General features: G+C 44.4%; 1 protein-coding gene across 1 annotated transcript in view; it reads left to right on the forward strand.

Moving 5' to 3' along the window:
- LOC146788729 (vomeronasal type-2 receptor 26-like) overlaps positions 1-19,215 on the forward strand; it is a 192,494-nt gene that overhangs the window by 116,367 nt on the left and 56,912 nt on the right. The window lies entirely within an intron of this gene.

Raw genomic sequence — 19,215 nt, forward strand, 5'->3', positions numbered from 1 at the left:
TACTGTGTAATTCGGTGGTATGAAGTGCTGATTCATTTTGATCATTGTTAACCTCGCCACGTTTTTTGGAGATAGACTGGTCCTTCTCAATGTTACAATGGAACCAGCAGCATTGAAAACACGTTCGGAAGAGACACTTGCGACAGGGCAAGCCAGATAGCTTATCGCCAGCCTGCTGAGCTGTGGCCATTCAGACCTTTTCCTATACCAATACTGCAATGGGTTTTGATCAACGTACACCACTGTTGGATCATCCAGATAGGCCTGGACCATCCGCTCAATGTTCAGGGTTGCTGATGGTAAGCTTTTGTGCTGTTTCTTCTATGCATCAGCACTGTGCTTGCAATAGCCCATCTTTACATACCAATCCTGTAATGATGATGATTGTACTCAGCCTAATGATCCAGTTTTTGTTTCTGTAGTAGATAGTGATGGTGAGTGTTGTGATTGTGAGCCAACCGCACTACCCTCAGCCGACGAAGTTGCACTTGATTCTGCATGGCCTGCTTCAGTATCAGTACTTGTTGTGCGTTGATGTGGTGGGCTTTTAATTAGCAGCCCTTCGCTTTCAAACTGAATGGCTGCTTCAGCTATACAACTTTTGTAGCGGGCAACATCATTGTCGGAAAAAGCAAGGAATGTCTTCACTAGTCCTAATTTTGCACGTGGATCCAGAATTGTGGCACAAATGTAATGTTCTTGTGACCAAATTTTATTTTGTATCCTTACATTTTCAGTTAAGCGCCTGGATAAGCTCTCCACCAAGTCATGGGCTTGCCTTCTGTCCTCTACACCTTTGTAGGATTCAGACACATTACTCATGCTCTAGCATTTGCAACAATGGGATAGCTTGGCCCATTGTACAGTCCTCCTTGCTGACTTCACGTGTGAAGACCTCAAAATGTGACAGCATCTCAGTCAGGCATTTAATTAGGGTCCATTGCTCCCTCTGAAGGGTCATGCCTTTAACACTAGCATCACTGCTTCTGTATCAGACATATTCATGGAGGGACCTGTGCTGTTCGCACAGACGATCAAGCATGTAATACGTTGAGTTCCAACGTGTTGCCACCTCCTGGATGAGTGCCTTGACTGGCATCCTACGCTCACGTTGGATGATCATCAGCTGTTTCCGAGCTATAAAAGATTGGCTTAAATGAGTGCATATTCTTCGGCAGATGGCCAGTACATTGCTGACTATGGGTTCTTTTTTCAGAAAGTCTTGCACTATAATGTTTATGCAGTGTGCCAAACACGGAACCCTGAAATAGGAACCAAGTTCCATGGCCTTAAGTACATTACTGCCATTGTCTGTGGCAACAAAACCAATACCAAGACCTCTGGGCCGCAGCCATTCCAAACCGTTGGTGCGAAACTCTTCTAATATGTTTTCAGCCGTATGAGATTTCTCCATGGCGAACATGTCTACAGTTGCATGTTTCCGAGTACCTTCAAAAATCGCAGCTGTGTCAACAAAACCTTGTGCAGATAGTTTATCTCTAACCCCCACAAAAGAGATCCAGTGTGCAGTGATGCACATGTAATCTGTGGCTTGGCAACGGCTCCACATGTCTGTTGTCAGGTGGATATTGTGCACAGCACTCTTCTCCAAAGCTTGTCCAACCAATTCCAGTACATCATGATGTTGTGCCGGAACAGCAATTTTTGCGAAATAGGACCGGCTGGGAACTTTCTATTTCGGGCAGATGGCAGACACAAATTCAAGGAAACCCACCCCTTCCACAAATTAAAAAGGAAGAAGGTCCAGCGCTAACATTTTAGCCAGCTTCGCATTGTACAATCGTGCCGTTGGGTGGTTGCGTTGGAACTGCCCCTCCAACCTAAACATGCTCTCAATGGTAGGCTGGCTTACTTTCCTTAGTGGTGCTGTTTTCATTAACCCACTAAGGCTCAATGACACAGATTGTCTCATTGAGGTACTCGCCGGTCGCCTTGGTGTCTCACCTACACTCTGAGTATGGCTCTTACTGCGGTGCCACTCTGATGTTACTGAGGAGGATGTGGGTGTTACCACTGCAGTGACTGCACTACTGGAGACAGGGCTAGAAATGCCTCCCTGTTCTTCACCTGCCACCACAATAATATCGCTCCCTGATTCAGAATCCTGACCAACTTCAAAGGGTTTAGTTTTTCTACTTTCTTTTAACTTAAGTAGGTGATCCTCCCACACGATAGTGTGGTGTATTCTGAGATGACTTGCTTGTCCTCCGGTACCATAGTTTGTACCAAGCTTACCACGCCAAACACCTTGCCGACAAATTGAGCATATAGCAACGTTCTCCTCCTTGGCGCTAACAGAAAAGAAGTCCCAAACTGTTGAGGAGAACTTTCTGGCACTGCTGGATGTGCCACTTTCAACACCAGATGAACTTGAGGGGGTGCTTGAAAATATGTGACCCTGTCCACCTACACTGTGACTTTTACTACCACTTCCTACTGAGATGGTTGAGCTGGATTTAGGTCCCTGCCGGGCCTTGGAAAATATGGCAGCTGGAGGTAGTGGTGGTGTAACCTGTGTTGGTGAGATCCGTGCTACATCCCGCTCAGTAGCAGCCTTTCTGGATAGGGTGAGAATGTCGGTCTCCAATCCCTTTGGGACGGGTGTAATGTGCGTGATGACTGGCTCGTCTTCATCAACATCATCACCCCCCTCTTCTACATCTACCTCCATGACTCTAAGTTTATCTGGGACCTTCCTTTTCAGAAGCATTGTCTTGTGGCGTATATCACTCTCAGACCGAGCTGGTCAGACCCAAGTGTCTTCACGATCATCAGAAGCGGGGCTTGAAGAAGAAGATGATGGACTAAGCCTCCTTTTCCTTGCTGGTGGTCTGGAAGACAATAGATCTTCTGAAACAGTGGTTTGACTTTGCTCCACTTTGTCTGCAGGAAGCTCGATTTCCTGAAATGCCCCTACGACAGGAGCAACAACTACTATGGTGGGCTGTTGCGGCGGCTGCTTCTGTTCTTGTTGCGGCGGCTGCTTCTGTTCTTGTTGCGGCAGCTGCTGCTGATCTTGTTGCGGTGGCTGCTGCTGTTCTTGTTGCGGCGGCTGCTGCTGATCTTGTTGCGGCGGCTGCACACTGATCTGCTGAGTTTGCGCCTGCGTTGAACTTGATTGTGTACTACTTTGCGGTAATGACATTTCTTCAACATCGCTGCTCCTTAGTAGACTGGCTACCTCTACGACACTAAAGCCCTTGGGCCTAGGTTGGTGGGGTTGGACCGCTGTGCTGCTCCCAGCTTGGTTCCCGGACAACGCTTTGGTGCCAAAAAAAACATTGGCCGGCACACCACCAGTCGTGGTTAATGGCACTTCCTTTTTCTGTTCCTTCTTTTCTCCGACAACTTTCTTGGTACTGGACCTGGTACCTTTCTTTGGGGCCATCTTCTTCAGATGTCAGGCAGGATGCAGATGCACAACAAGTTCTGGTCACACGTGGACGTGATGCGCCGCAGGACTTCTGTCTGGCTGGCAGAACAACAGGTAGCCGGGTGATGCTGATGACACCTCCTACTCTGTCTTTTGTGCACCTAAAAGCAAAGAAGACAGGAGAAGAACATCAGTGAAATGTTGCATTTGTTTTTGTGGTTCAGTTACTTAGTGCTGTACTAGTGCAAACAAAAGATAGTCTAGCCATTTATGACTTTTTTTTAAACTAGAGCTATGTTATACTACTGTGTAGAGCCACACACTACACTCTCAGGAAGGATAGGAAAGTTAATAATAACCACCAAAATAAAAATGTAATGAAAGTGGGGTGGACCATTAAATTATTTGAGCATCTCAGCATCCATGGAGCTGCTGCTGGCAAAGGGGGAGGATGGATGGAAGCAGTAAGCCAAATAGCCAATAGGAAAACCATGCAGGCCTATGGCAAAAGCAGGACACTAATAACTCACAGTCCAAACACCAAAAAAGGCCACCACCCACATGGACACTCACAAATCACAAACAAGCCGGGGGCCTCGGAAACACCAGGAGCTGACAAAAGGCCTATAAAAGCCAGGTAAAGGATGCATGCTAAAGCACACTGCTCTGCCTTTTTAATGCAACAAAATGGAAATACGAACATTCACAGGCCCCAAAAGGGTCTGCAGGGTGCATGCATTGCACACCAACACACCAGACACATACAACAAAAGCATGTCTTTAAGACAACCAACATCAGAAAGGCCACCCCAAAAAACACACTTCCCCAACTCAATTCAATAAATTGATTAATAAAGCTGTGGCTACCTGCTCTGATCCTAGTGGATGAAAAAGCAGGCCTGTTGGCAGACAAGGCCAGGCAAGCTTGCAGGCCTAGGCTTCAAAATGGCCACCAGCCACATGGCCAGGCCCAACAACATCACAAAGGCCACCCCAAAAAACACACTTCCCCAACTCAATCCAATGCCATCCATGCCCTAAATGATGTCTAAATTCAACAGATCACTCAGAAATCACTTGATTAATAAAGCTGTGGCTACCTGCTCTGATCCTAGTGGATGAAAAAGCAGGCCTGTTGGCAGACAAGGCCAGGCAAGCTTGCAGGCCTAGGCTTCAAAATGGCCACCAGCCACATGGCCAGGCCCAAAAACATCACAAAGGCCACCCCAAAAAACACACTTCCCCAACTCAATCCAATGCCATCCATGCCCTAAATGATGTCTAAATTCAACAGATCACTCAGAAAGCACTTGATTAATAAAGCTGTGGCTACCTGCTCTGATCCTAGTGGATGAAAAAGCAGGCCTGTTGGCAGACAAGGCCAGGCAAGCTTGCAGGCCTAGGCTTCAAAATGGCCACCAGCCACATGGCCAGGCCCAACAACATCACAAAGGCCAACCCAAAAAACGCACTTCCCCAACTCAATCCAATGCCATCCATGCCCTAAATGATGTCTAAATTCAACAGATCACACAGAAAACACTTGATTAATAAAGCTGTGGCTACCTGCTCTGATCCTAGTGGATGAAAAAGCAGGCCTGTTGACAGACAAGGCCAGGCAAGCTTGCAGGCCTGGGCTTCAAAATGGCCACCAGCCACATGGCCAGGCCCAACAACATCACAAAGGCCACCCCAAAAACACACTTCCCCAACTCAATCCAATGCCATCCATGGCATAAATGATGTCTATATTCAACAGATCACACAGAAAACACTTGATTAATAAAGCTGTGGCTACCTGCTCTGATCCTAGTGGATAAAAAAGCAGGCCTGTTGGCAGACAAGGCCAGGCAAGCTTGCAGGCCTAGGCTTCAAAATGGCCACCAGCCACATGGCTAGGCCCAACAACATCACAAAGGCCACCCCAAAAAACACACTTCCCCAACTCAATCCAACGGCATCCATGCCCTAAATGATGTCTAAATTCAACAGATCACTCAGAAAACACTTGATTAATAAAGCTGTGGCTACCTGCTCTGATCCTAATGGATGAAAAAGCAGGACTGTTGGCAGACAAGGCCAGGCAAGCTTGCAGGCCTAGGCTTCAAAATGGCCACCAGCCACATGGCCAGGCCCAACAACATCACAAAGGCCACCCCCAAAAAGCACACTTCCCCAACTCAATCCAATGCCATCCATGCCCTAAATGTGCTTGAAAATGAAATACATTCAAAAAACAACAAAAGGAACAGTTGCTTCATCATGCACACACACACCCATGAGGCCATGCCCATGGCTAGCTCGGGCCTACTACTACAACCCACAAAATTAAAAAAAAAAAAAAGGAATGATGATAATTAATTATCAAAAATAAATTGTAGTTACAACAACTGCAATGCCCACAATCAAACAAACACAACAACCACTTACTTGTAAAATATCCTATTCCTAAAATCCTCAAATCCAATTGCAATGATGCAGCAGACAAAAAGAGTGATCTTTCCAGCTCCAGATCCAAAGGCAGAATGAGCAGGAGATGGACAAAGCTCTGGGAGGGGCCTGCTGGACAGGAACAGGAAGTTGGAGATTCTGTGTCACTTCCTCCCTCTCTCCACCTTTTAAAAAAATGACCCCTTGCACAAAAAAGGAAAGCCAAATGTCAATGTAAGGTGTTGTTTTCATCCAAAATCAGCATTTGCAGAAGGTTTCATGCTGGTAGAGCCGATATTCCTCTCCAAATTGAAAATTTTACGTTGTTGAGTTCTCGAGCTTCACATTACTTCCGCCGGCGTGTCGAAAATGACATGATCGCGTTCTCTTCTTTGTCCCTGTCGCGTTGGATATGACGTGTTCGCGTCCTCATCCTCTGGCTCGTGATGTAGAATGACGTGTTCGAGATCTCAATCTTCTCATACTCGCGCGGTGCATGATCGCAAGAAGAAAGACGTGATCGTGCGACAAATGACGTGATCGCGCGACAAATGACGTTAATGCGGCCGCAAACTGTCGCGAGACAGCGCAAAATGGCTACCAAAATCCAACATCTCGTGGAGAACGCGACCGCGTCGGGAAAACTTTTCGGCGAACGCGGGGATTCAGGTAAGGCGATAGCGCGAACGCGAGAATGTATTTTTTTACAGCGCGAGTAAGAAACAAATTATCGCTAAGCTGCGGAATGTGGAAGTTTGACATTTTCGCGCTTTCCGCGGAATGCAAAAATGCAAAAATATCGCAATTTCCGCGAACGGAACAGAATTTTAGCCCAGGCCTAGAAAAAACTAGCTTTAGGTGATTTTCCTAATTTGTGTACCAGATTGGACATTAAAATACTGGTCATGCAAGTAAAAAACGTTCAGGTGGCATCTCTACTAGCAAAACACCTCTGTATCAATGCTTTCCTCCTAATTGCAATGGAACCATATCCGATCTCCACGCTTAGTTTAACATTCTAATTGTTCGATTTACAAACCATCAACACCGGCACTGATGCCTTCTATGGAACTATGACGATGCCCCACGAGCTGAAACTACAACTGTTTCTACTTCCGTGGAGCCCGAGTACCCTTGGCCGCTGCCCGGTGGAGCTGTCCTATGCAGTTATAGCGGAGTCTGGCTCTGGCTCACCCCCTCGGCCGTCACCTACCCAGCCGGACATCGGACATTTATTTTCACGGTTCTTTACGGTTTTATCTGTCTCTCTCTTCGACTGCTTTGTTCCCCCAGGAGTACTTTCTCCCTTCAGATCTCCCTGACTGTCTGCTCTCCTCTCCCCTGTTTACCTTTCCCCCACAACCTTCCATTGCTCATATGACGTGTGTCTTGGATATGCTATGCGCTAATATCTTATATTTTTGTGTAAGCTCACGGTTTTCTCCTAAGCATATACTGGTAACTGCAACTGTAACTGATGTAACAATGTTCTGAAACAATGTCCTAATTCATGTAAAGCGTCTGGCCAGCGCCATATAAAACTTTTCAAATAAAAAATAAATAAATAAAAAACAGAAAGAAACAGGCGCTGAGCCGGAAGGTACTTAAATACTTTCAGAATCTACACTTCTATGACAGATTCTCCATTTGAGTTATTAACGATGACTGCTGAAAATGCAGCAGATGATTGATGCTCCATAACGTGATGCACACAACGTTTCTGCTGCTTGGACTTTACCCCAGTGATAAGTCTTTTTTTGGCTAGCTGGGATAGTTTGCGCTTAGGCCTCCATAACTATGTTTCCACCTAAATGTGCATCCTGGGATTCGAAAGGTACCCAACGTTTGTGGATTTCCCTAGAAAGGACTGAGAAAATAAGCAAAATATATCTAAACTTTGAATTTTTTGTAAAAAAGGATAAAGTGCTCCGCAAACAAGTGCCTGTTATTTCCCCCCAAAGCAGGCAAAAACAAAAGGTACTGAAATCACAATTTTCCCAGCTTTCAGAAACATGCAGATCTGAATAAAAAACTATTTGTTAGCACAGGTTTGGAATTTTTCAAAGACATAGCCCTTTTTTACTAATTTTTGTTCATTCATCCTTCTTCCAGTTTGTGGTAGAAAATGCTGTGAATCCAATAGGGGATCTTGGAGAGCTAAAGATTTCTGAAAAGTAGACACAATTCAAAATTCAGCAAAGGGTCATTTGTGTAGATGCCTCAATGTTTTCCCAAATAAACTAACTGTTGAAATAAAAATAAAATATTGAAAATTAATAGGAAAAAATGGCCATTTGTGACAGCGTTTTAATTTGGAACTTTTCATCATGATGACCGATTTGCAAAAACAATATACCAATACATCTGCTAGACTCTTCTGATTGCGGGATATATAGGGCTTGTGGCTTTTCCAAGAACTCTATGTACCAAGAGCAAATCACTAAGCTGCACCTTGCGATGTGTTTTCATAGTGTCACAGGTATAGAGCAATTCACATGGTAAAATATGAAGAGCGAAGCATAGGTATCAAGGACATTTATGCACTTATAAAATGGGCACAAGATATGTAATTCAGAAACAGTAGTTATGTGCACATCTCTGATTTTGTGGGTACCCATACTAACATGAATTAAAGGTCATTGCTCAAAATGTCTTCTGTCTCAGACACTGGCTTACATTTGGAAGGTACAAATGCAGATAAATACAATTGGTAGTAGCCAAATCTTTATATTATTGTGTTTCTCCAAGTTTCTCAATACAAATGGTTCCAAACTTGTGTGGGTAGGCATAGTGCCCATGATAATAAAGGGCCCAAAAAATCACCATGGACACATCACATTTTTCCACTGAAAACTGACCCTTTTTTACAATGTGGTTAATTGTGGATGTTGGCCTAGCTCAGCGGGCGCCTCAGTAAGCCTAACGAACCTGCACATTTTTGAAAAATAGATACCTGGAGGAATTCAGAGCGGGGTAACTTCAATGGCTCTCACCAGGGTGTTATACCAAAAAGCCACACCTATTTCAATAGGGCTAGTGGCCAAGACAGGAAAGGCACCAGAATTCAACATAGACATGATAATTGTTTTGCAATGTGGATAGCGTTAGATTATGGGCCCTAGGTCAGCAAAACCTAGGAAAACCCAGCAAACCTGTAAATGTTTGAAAACTAAACACCTGCGGGAGTCCAGGGTGGGGTGAATTGCGTGGCTCTCACCAGACCTTCTTATCCAGCAGCCCTTGCAAACCTAAAACTTTGACTAAAAATCACATAAAGGAAAGATCTGGAATCTGTAGAGAACAACTACTTTCCTACCATTCCCCTACGTTTCCCAATAAAAATAGTACCTCACTTGTGTGGGTAGGGGTAGTGCCTGCAACAGGAAAAAACCTAAAAGACAACATTCACACACATGACATTTTTCCACTGAAAACAAATTGAATGTTCTGGAATCTGCAGGGAGCAAATAGTTTCTAACATCCACTATTCCAAGATCCCAAGCAAACCTCAATCTTTATCTAATATTGAGCATTTTCCTTTTATTTCTGTGACATAAACTTATGGAATCATAAGGAATCCACACATTTCCTTCCATGGAGCACTCTCCACTCATCACAAAAACATTGTTGCCCACTTGTGTGGCTGGACCTAGTGCCCACGACAGGAACAGATCAAATGAAGGTCAATGAGTGTCCCTTCCCGAGGACTCCCCTTAATGTTAGTTTGATCTGTTCCTGTTGTGGGTGTGATGCCCAGCCCTGCAAGCAGGGCATCATTTTTATTGGGACAAGTGGGGAAACTCTGGGTGGTGGGTATTTTGTAGATTCTTCTGATTCTGAAAGTATACGTCACAGAAATGCAAGGAAAGTTGCTATGTTAGTCAGATATTTTCAGAGCATTATACATAAGAAAACGTTGTGGGGTCTATGAGAGGCATACCACCCTCTGCTCTGCTGGGTGTCTAGTTTTCTCAAAAGCCTGGGTTGAGTAGGTTTTCCTACGTAGCCACTGAACCCAGGCCCAAAAACGGAGACGACCCCTTTTGTTGATGTTGCCACATTGCGTCTTGGACCCCACCTTTTTGTGGGCACTTGGTCCTACCCAGATAGATGAGGTACAATTTTTACCTGGAAATGTATGGGAACTCTGGTTGACAGGAAATGTGAGGCTCCCGGCAGATTCCCGTAATTTTGAGATCCACAAAAGCCACATTTGAGACCCCTGGTGTCTCATTTACAACAAAATATTTAGATTTGGTAGACTTTTCCTAGAGAAAAGACAAAGACAGAAAAGTCAAATATTACTACACAATCATCTACTCAAGTACACACACATACAGGCAGGCAAAAAGTTCAAAATGTAAAGTTTATTAACAAAGATTACACACAAATTGCATACAATGTTAATAAAATAATTGAAAGTTCAGAATAGTGAACCACAATAAGACACCAACCCCTTTGCAGGCCAGTCACACACCTTCCATGCATCACACACACAAAACCATTCACACTGCCATCCCTGGGCCCAACGCATTACAACACTCACAAAAACAAATAGTGCCTTTCAAAGGCCCATCTTTTTCATATGCCCACCAGACTGACACGCGTTACAACAAACAAATGATGGACGGAATGCTGACAATGCATACATTCTCCCCCAGTCAAGAGATCTGGGTTAAATCCATCGTTCTTTTGCCCACTACACCACCCCAGTTCAGACATGGCCATATGCAAATCAGTCTTGACCCTGTGCCTCATGGGAACAGTCCAGCCCGAACTGCCAAGCCATGTCTTCCCTGGACCGGAATCAAGCATCCTAGGACCGGTTTCTGGCTATCAGCCGTCATCAGCCAGGATAGCTTGACTCCAGTGGCGTAGTGAGCACGGGTCCCACGTCTGGGAATACCCATCCCACTTAGGGCGAAAAGCGTTACAACAAACAAATGATGGACGGAATGCTGACAATGCATACATTCTCCCCCAGTCAAGAGATCTGGGTTAAATCCATCGTTCTTTTGCCCACTACACCACCCCAGTTCAGACATGGCCATATGCAAATCAGTCTTGACCCTGTGCCTCATGGGAACAGTCCAGCCCGAACTGCCAAGCCATGTCTTCCCTGGACCGGAATCAAGCATCCTAGGACCGGTTTCTGGCTATCAGCCGTCATCAGCCAGGATAGCTTGACTCCAGTGGCGTAGTGAGCACGGGTCCCACGTCTGGGAATACCCATCCCACTTAGGGCGAAAAGCGTTACAACAAACAAATGATGGACGGAATGCTGACAATGCATACATTCTCCCCCAGTCAAGAGATCTGGGTTAAATCCATCGTTCCCAGACGTGGGACCCGTGCTCACTACGCCACTGGAGTCAAGCTATCCTGGCTGATGACGGCTGATAGCCAGAAACCGGTCCTAGGATGCTTGATTCAGGTCCAGGGAAGACATGGCTTGGCAGTTCGGGCTGGACTGTTCCCATGAGGCACAGGGTCAAGACTGATTTGCATATGGCCATGTCTAAACTGGGGTGGTGTAGTGGGCAAAAGAACGATGGATTTAACCCAGATCTCTTGACTGGGGGAGAATGTCTGCATTGTCAGCATTCCGTCCATCAATTGTTTGTTGTAACGCTTTTCGCCCTAAGTGGGATGGGTATTCCCAGACGTGGGACCCGTGCTCACTACGCCACTGGAGTCAAGCTATCCTGGCTGATGACGGCTGATAGCCAGAAACCGGTCCTAGGATGCTTTATTCAGGTCCAGGGAAGACATGGCTTGGCAGTTCGGGCTGGACTGTTCCCATGAGGCACAGGGTCAAGACTGATTTGCATATGGCCATGTCTAAACTGGGGTGGTGTAGTGGGCAAAAGAACGATGGATTTAACCCAGATCTCTTGACTGGGGGAGAATGTCTGCATTGTCAGCATTCCGTCCATCAATTGTTTGTTGTAACGCTTTTCGCCCTAAGTGGGATGGGTATTCCCAGACGTGGGACCCGTGCTCACTACGCCACTGGAGTCAAGCTATCCTGGCTGATGACGGCTGATAGCCAGAAACCGGTCCTAGGATGCTTGATTCAGGTCCAGGGAAGACATGGCTTGGCAGTTCGGGCTGGACTGTTCCCATGAGGCACAGGGTCAAGACTGATTTGCATATGGCCATGTCTAAACTGGGGTGGTGTAGTGGGCAAAAGAACGATGGATTTAACCCAGATCTCTTGACTGGGGGAGAATGTCTGCATTGTCAGCATTCCGTCCATCAATTGTTTGTTGTAACACCAGACTGACACAGCAGTCACACTTCCTGACAACTGATTAAGTGTATGTAAGTGTGTTTGACTGGCAATGTGTGTGTGTGTAGTAATCACCAGCAGGTCACTACACACACACCACCTGTTGGAATAAGTATACCGTCAGTGCACATACCACGAACCAGATGGCAGTTATAATTATCACGCCACATGAATGCTGGTGGAATGTGTGGACTCGCATTTCAGTGGCTTTGTATCTGTGTAATGACTTGCAGCTTGTCACAACATACACACACTATCAGCCAAATGAGAGAACACACAAACCACTTGTCGATACACACTGCTAACCAAACACCAGTCCACGCACACCACCAGCCAAGTGCCAGTCCACACACACCACCAACCAAAAGCCAGCCAGTCTATACACACTGCCAGTCATGCACCAGTCTATTCACATCAAAGGGCATACACCAATCTACACACACCACCAGCCATGTGCCAGTCCACACATACCACCTGCCAAGTGCCAGTCCACACACACTGCCATCACTTTTTTTAACAAATAAGAAAACAGCAACCAATTTGAAGGAGATGAAAAACCAACTGAGACTACAAATACAACTGTACTAACTAAATACTTCAAATAACCACCAACCATGAAGCTGATAAAAACATGGAAAAAGATACAGAGCAGTCAGTTCATTTTTGCTTTCATGGTTGTGTTCAAAGCTTGAGTTGCGTGTAGTGCAAATTAAAACATGCGGTCACACATTGCCCAGGATTAGAGGGGCTCTCAGGGTAATACAAGGCTATCTATTACAGATGGCTGAAACTGAACTAAAGTCATCTTTGAATCTGGAGAGCAATCCTTAAACATGACAAAAGCATTGAAGGTTGCCTCATGAAACAAATGAACAGCAACTTCCACCCCCTATTACATAAAAGAGGCGGCAGTGGAATAACTAACAACTGCACAGATACCTCCCCTGATGTGCTGTCAGTAATAGGATCAATACTAAACCATGCTACCGCAGACTTCACCCCTGCTGCACGAGGTGCAAATAAGTTTCTTCCAAGACAGTGACTCCTACAACATTCGCCTAATGTCTGGAGAACACACACATATGAATGAAGTTTTTAGTAACTTACAAATCAGACATTTCGGGAAATGGTCCACACACGTTTTGGTGGGAAGTTATTCACACCACCTTCATCAGAACCAAAAACAGATTTAGATCCATAACACGAAAAGAGTGGACGGGGGTTATCTGTAAAAACAATAATAACATACATTAACCTGGGGACTGTCCTGATCAACAATGATTTAGGAGAAATATTTCAACATAGTAGTGCCTGTGATACCGGAACCGCATTCAAGTGGGGCATGAAGCAACACCATTTCCGGTCTCAGTTTCGGTATCACGGGCACTGCTAAAGACTAAATCATTGTTGATCAGGACAGTCCCCAGAGGCACAGATAAAAGAAGAATCTGATGAGAGGAATAATAATATTATCAAGTGTCTTTGTAGAAGTCAAACCATATAGGATCCCTTTTCATTGTCACTTTTGTGTTGTATGTATGCATGAAAGTATGGTTGGACAGGCTGATAGGTGAGAATGCAGGTATGATGGTTGTCTGTGGGGTTAATTTGTACCTCAAATGTGCATATCTTATAAGAATTTGCAATATATGTATGTTTTTATATGATGACTTTATGAGCGCAAAAAAAAGAACAAAAAATATATATAAAAAAATATTTATATTTTTGATAAACACATGAAATAAAATTTCATGAAATAAACACGTGATAAGATTTTGTATATGGGGACATGTCTTATGTATGAGCTTTTGGCAAATACTGTAATTAGATAGGTCAGTATAGAGGTTTTCTTTCAGTTCGATCCAGTCATGGCATCCTCTTTGTAAGTCCCTTGTATATAACAGGGCATGAAGGTTTAGAGGCCCAGTAGACTTAATGTGCTTAAGTGTGCACTACTGTGTTGCCTGCTGTCAATTTTAAAAGCAGCCCTTCTTTTCAGGCTGCCTTTATATTAAAATGATATGCAAATTTGACTTTAGAATTAACGGTTCTTCCAAAGTCTCCAGCTACCTTATGTTTGCATATAAGTCCCACCTAAGGGCTCCCCTAGGTGCCCCAGAGGTAGGGTGCCTTGTAATTATAAGTAAGGACATTATAAAAGAGTTTTTTATGCCCTGATGAGGGCAAGCTGCCAATTTTGTTTTACCCATTGTATCACATGGGCTCAGTAGGCTAACATGGGAGTACTAATATAAAGTATACCTATTCATAGGAGTGACCTACAAATATAATTCAGAGACTTAAAACAATATCATAAATCGAACAATTGTTATATTTGTGATAGCTATTACAGCAAATAAGTTACAGAACTTTCTTTTTAGAGACAAAGAATTTACTGTGGGAGGAGAACTGCAAGCTGCAGAGCTCAAGACAGGATGGGGCTGGAATAGCCAAACTGTTCTTCAAAGGAAGAATGACATATTAGGGTGGCACGGTACCACCCCCACATCCTGTATACCCAGCCAAAAAGGAGCCACAGTAATTAGAATAGTGAGGGGGATAGAAGGGTGTTTTAGGGAAACTTAGCCAAACCAGCTGGATGGCTTACCCTGATCTAACCCTTCAGGGGAACGTTTTTCCATTTTGGAAGAATAATGCTTTCTTGGCCAAGAATATATCACATTTTGGAGGAAGTGGTCATACACCTGAGTGCCACCGTGCACCTTATAAGTCAAGGGTACCCATCTGCTTGATGTCCAGGATCTCTGAACAGATATGGGAGAGATGCCAAGCAACTCAGATCCCTGCCTGAACTGCAAGGAGAAGACGGACTGCTTTGCTGGTACCCTGGCCTGTACCCCCAAAGGATTGCACTCTGGATGAATGCATTTGCTGCACACTTAGAACTACAGTCTTAAGGACTTTGTCTTGCTTTAGAAAGTGGAAGGAGTGAACTCCCTGAAAGCAACAGGTTAACAGAGCTCCACCTGCGTCATCTCCACCAAGAAGGACACAGTTGAAGTGTGTCAATCGGACTGTTAAGGATTTGGCCAGGTGCATTGCGGGAAATGTAGTTCCAACATCCTGAGGACCATCTCAGAGCTTCTTGACCCTTGGATTGGTGTTTTAAACACTTTGAACCTACAAGAGGAACTTCACAAAGAAGTTCCATAAATTAAGATAAGTTTGGAGCAACTTTTAGAAACAATCAGATGACCGACCTATTGACAAGAGTCAAACTGCCAATGTCAAACTGCAACCAGGCCTGAACTTCAGGTTCATCCCGCTTAAAGCTCCCGAACTCCAGCCACTGATGAGACTTGCAGTAGTTGACCAGAGCCCGGCCAGAATAAAGCTGATGAAGTCAACGCAGATCTGGCTTGAAGAAGATCCTTTCTCAACAACAAGAGGAGAAGCCCCAAAAACGTTTCTAAGTTCGGAAAGTAAACTTTTGACCAAGGCCTCCCACTTAGTGTATCCGACCCACCCTCCATTACATTTGGCCTCAAACTTTGACTTTGTTCCTGGAAAGTGCGACCAGATGTCCCTAGTTGGCACTAGAATGTGTTAATTCTTTCAAAATCATAACTCTGGTTCCCTACATTGCATTTCTGTCAATTTGGAATGTATTTGATCATACAAATGTAATCTATTCATATAAACTGGAGTTGGATTTGTATTGTGTGTTGTGCCTTACTAATTTAAGGTGTTTTTAAATGCTTTACACACATGTCTTCTAAGTTATGCCTGCCTGCTCACAGTCAGCTATCAGGAATAAGCAATGGAATAATTCTATTAAGATCTTGAATGAACCTTTTATTGTGTTTATGGCCTTATTACTAGTGTTAGGTCCCTATGTATCACTACTAATAAAGCACTTTCCAACAGTCCTCTACCCAGTTCCCACACAATAATCTCACTGACCCCAAAAGTGGAAGAAAACCAGTAGGCTCAATAAAAAAATCCCTACCACTGTACACCCTGACATTATTGACATATCAGTACTGCTCCCAGACAGCATATACATCATTATTCTATACCATGCTCTCTTGCTAGGAATGTTCTGCCTAAAAACCAAACAATCCTTGAACAGGACCAAAGACTCATCCACAGCTATTTCTTGTCACGGAACATAGAGAAGGTCACAATCAGGGTTACCCTATGTAATGCAGAAGCATTATCAACAAAATGCAACATCTGAAGCAGAAGCAAATACTGATCACGACTCATGGTTGCAGGAAATATAGCCTTTGCCAACAAGGGACAAGTAGACTAATATGAAGACAACAATGGCCTCCTTATGAAACTCATCCAGATTTGTGGGAGGGTAGAATATAAAGAAAACAATGGTGAAGAGGAGTGACCCTTACCCAAGGGGTCACTCACCTTCAAAACATAATTCCCTGATGCTAGTGGGCTCTTGTCTCACTCAGAGAGCAGATCAGCCTAGAAATGACTGATATACCCTCGGGTTGGAATGCAAAAATGAAAAGCCCCAAACGGGAGCAACCCTTGTCCAAGGGAACGCTCACCGCAGTAATTTCCAAAATGTCATCCTTGGTGTCTAGAGGGTTCTAATTCCCCCCTCTCCCGAGGGACAGGTCTGCTGAAAAAAATGGCCGAACTAGCAGACAGCACCCACAACTAAAAACAAAGCCTTGGTGGTCTGATTAATTGAATTCCTGTTCCACGATCACAGCCCCACCCGCAATTGTGGAACAGGAATTCACTACAGACAGACACAAGGGCAAAGTGAAAACTATTTCCCTTTCCCTGCGTCTGTCTGTGATACGTGCTAATTGTTTTGATTTTTTTCAATACAGAAAATATTTTGCATGGGAAAAAATCATTGTCTCTGCATTTTCACCAATGTTGGGGCAGGTTCCTGAACATTCCCGCTCTGTAAATGGATTTGCACCGGTCCTTGACTGATGTCGAGCTTCACCATTTCCCAGGTCAGAATGGGTCAGTAAAATCGTGTCAGTCCCCTCAAACAAGTATGTTTACTCTGAAGAAAATCTTATTTCTAAAGTAGTTTGACACTTGTTAAGGGTCTGCATGTGTAAGCTTTACCTATACATTCGAGTTGGTCTGTGGATTGGAAGCCCTGTGCCTCCTCCTTTGGATGCTAGGTCGTTTAGTGTTGTCCTTTAGTCCATTGTCCTCAGACTTCCTGGCTCTATAATAATATTCATGTACCCTGTGTTTCTTCCCCATGAAGACCCTGGCTCAATTATACCAGGTTCCCTTTGATATTTCGTCCTCCGTTCACTGACACTGATATTATCTCATCTGCCTCACATATCTTACTTTCTAAATCCCTCACAGTAACATTACCACATCTGCCTCACATCTCAGTCTCTCTGCATCTCTCATACTGATTCAATCACATCTGCCTCATTTTCTTCCTCCCTGGATCCCTCACACTGATGTTATTATCACATATGCCCTGCATCTCCCACTCCCTGAATCCCTCACATTGGTGTTATCATATCTGCCACTTATCTACCCTTTCCTGGCTCTCTCACACTGATGCTATGATCAGACCTTCATTTATTTCTTCTCTGATCTCCCAGATGATCAATGTTAGACCTGTCAGCCCTAGGTTGGGCTTCCCTCAAGCGTTTTTCCTGCTTACCTCATCTTTTTGCTGATTCATTTTGTTGGCCTTAGGACTCTAAGCACTTTACCACTGCTGACCAGTGCTGAAGTGCATGGGCTCCTTCCCTAAACATAGTAAAATTGGTGTATACACAATTGGCCTATTTTATTTACTTGTTTGTACCTTGTAAAGTGGTGTACCATATACCCAGGACCTGTAAATTAGGTGCTACTAGTGGGCCCGCAGTGATGGTTGTGCCATCCACACAAGTAGCCCTGTAAACAAGTCTCAGGTCTGTCACTGCAGAGCCTGTCTGTGCAGTTTTACTGCCACTTCAACTTGGTGTTTAAAACCCTTTTCTATGCCTTAAGCTCCCCCCCAACATAAGCACTAGGTAGCCCATATGGCAGGTTGCTGTTTAAGTAAAAGGTAGGACACGTACTTTAAAATTTTGCATGTCCTGGTAGTGAAGCACCCCTAAATTCATTTTTCACTACTATGAGGCCTACTACTCTCATAGGATAACATTGGAAATTCCTTTATACACATCTAAGCTGTCCTTCCTGATTAGAAAGGAGTGCTGTGTCCTGTTTCACGTCTTTGGAATGACAATTATAAATCCTCTTTACTGGTAAGGTTGGATTTAACATTACTATTTTAGAAATACCACTTTTAGAAAGTGGACATTTCTCTGCTCTTACAACTCTGTATGCTTGCAGCCTGTCTCCAATGCAGGTCTGGGGTTGGTGACAGCTACACTTTGTGCATTCCCCCTAGATAGTCACAAACACAGAAGGATTAGGAATACTAATCTACATTCTGATTGCTCTTCTTGCTCAGGAAGGCAGGGAGGGGCTGACACTTACACCTGAATGGGCGGTACCCAATCCGCACACAGAGGACTGATTACCCCCTGATAATAGTCTAGAGCCAGACCTAGGAAGAAAGGACCTTAGTGCACTTCAAAGACCCTTCTTGGAAGTCACCCCATCTTCAAAGGCACAACTGGGTATATGTTCTGGGTCTCTGACCACACCAAAACAGACACTTCTGAGCCTTCAACTGGACATTGTGTCAGAAGAACTGCGGTGCTTCATCAAGGACTGACACTCTGCTGGATAGGTTGACCTGGAAGGCTTGCTTTTATGCTGTGTTGCCCTGTGACCTGCTGATCTCTGCTACTGTTGAAGAAAGCTGCAATCTGCCTTGCAACTGAAGTGATCTTCAAGGACTTATTGGCTTGTCTTCTGTTGCTTGACACTCATGGATATTAAAGTCTCTATCCCTGCTACTGTGCCTGGTTCACTGGAAGTGGACTCAGATACTTGCACCAGAGAAAATGATCAATCTCTCATCTCTGTGTAGCATATCTGGCACATTGTCCCTATTGCAGGAGTAGGGATTAGACATTGGCACATCACACTCAGAACTGCTGCATCATGTCCTGAACCACCACTTCAGAACCAAAGCATCGCTGCCACTGTTTGGAGAATAGTG

This window comes from Triturus cristatus, chromosome 10 (genome assembly GCF_964204655.1).
Source record: "Triturus cristatus chromosome 10, aTriCri1.1, whole genome shotgun sequence".
In the NCBI taxonomy this organism is placed as follows: Eukaryota; Metazoa; Chordata; class Amphibia; order Caudata; family Salamandridae; genus Triturus; species Triturus cristatus.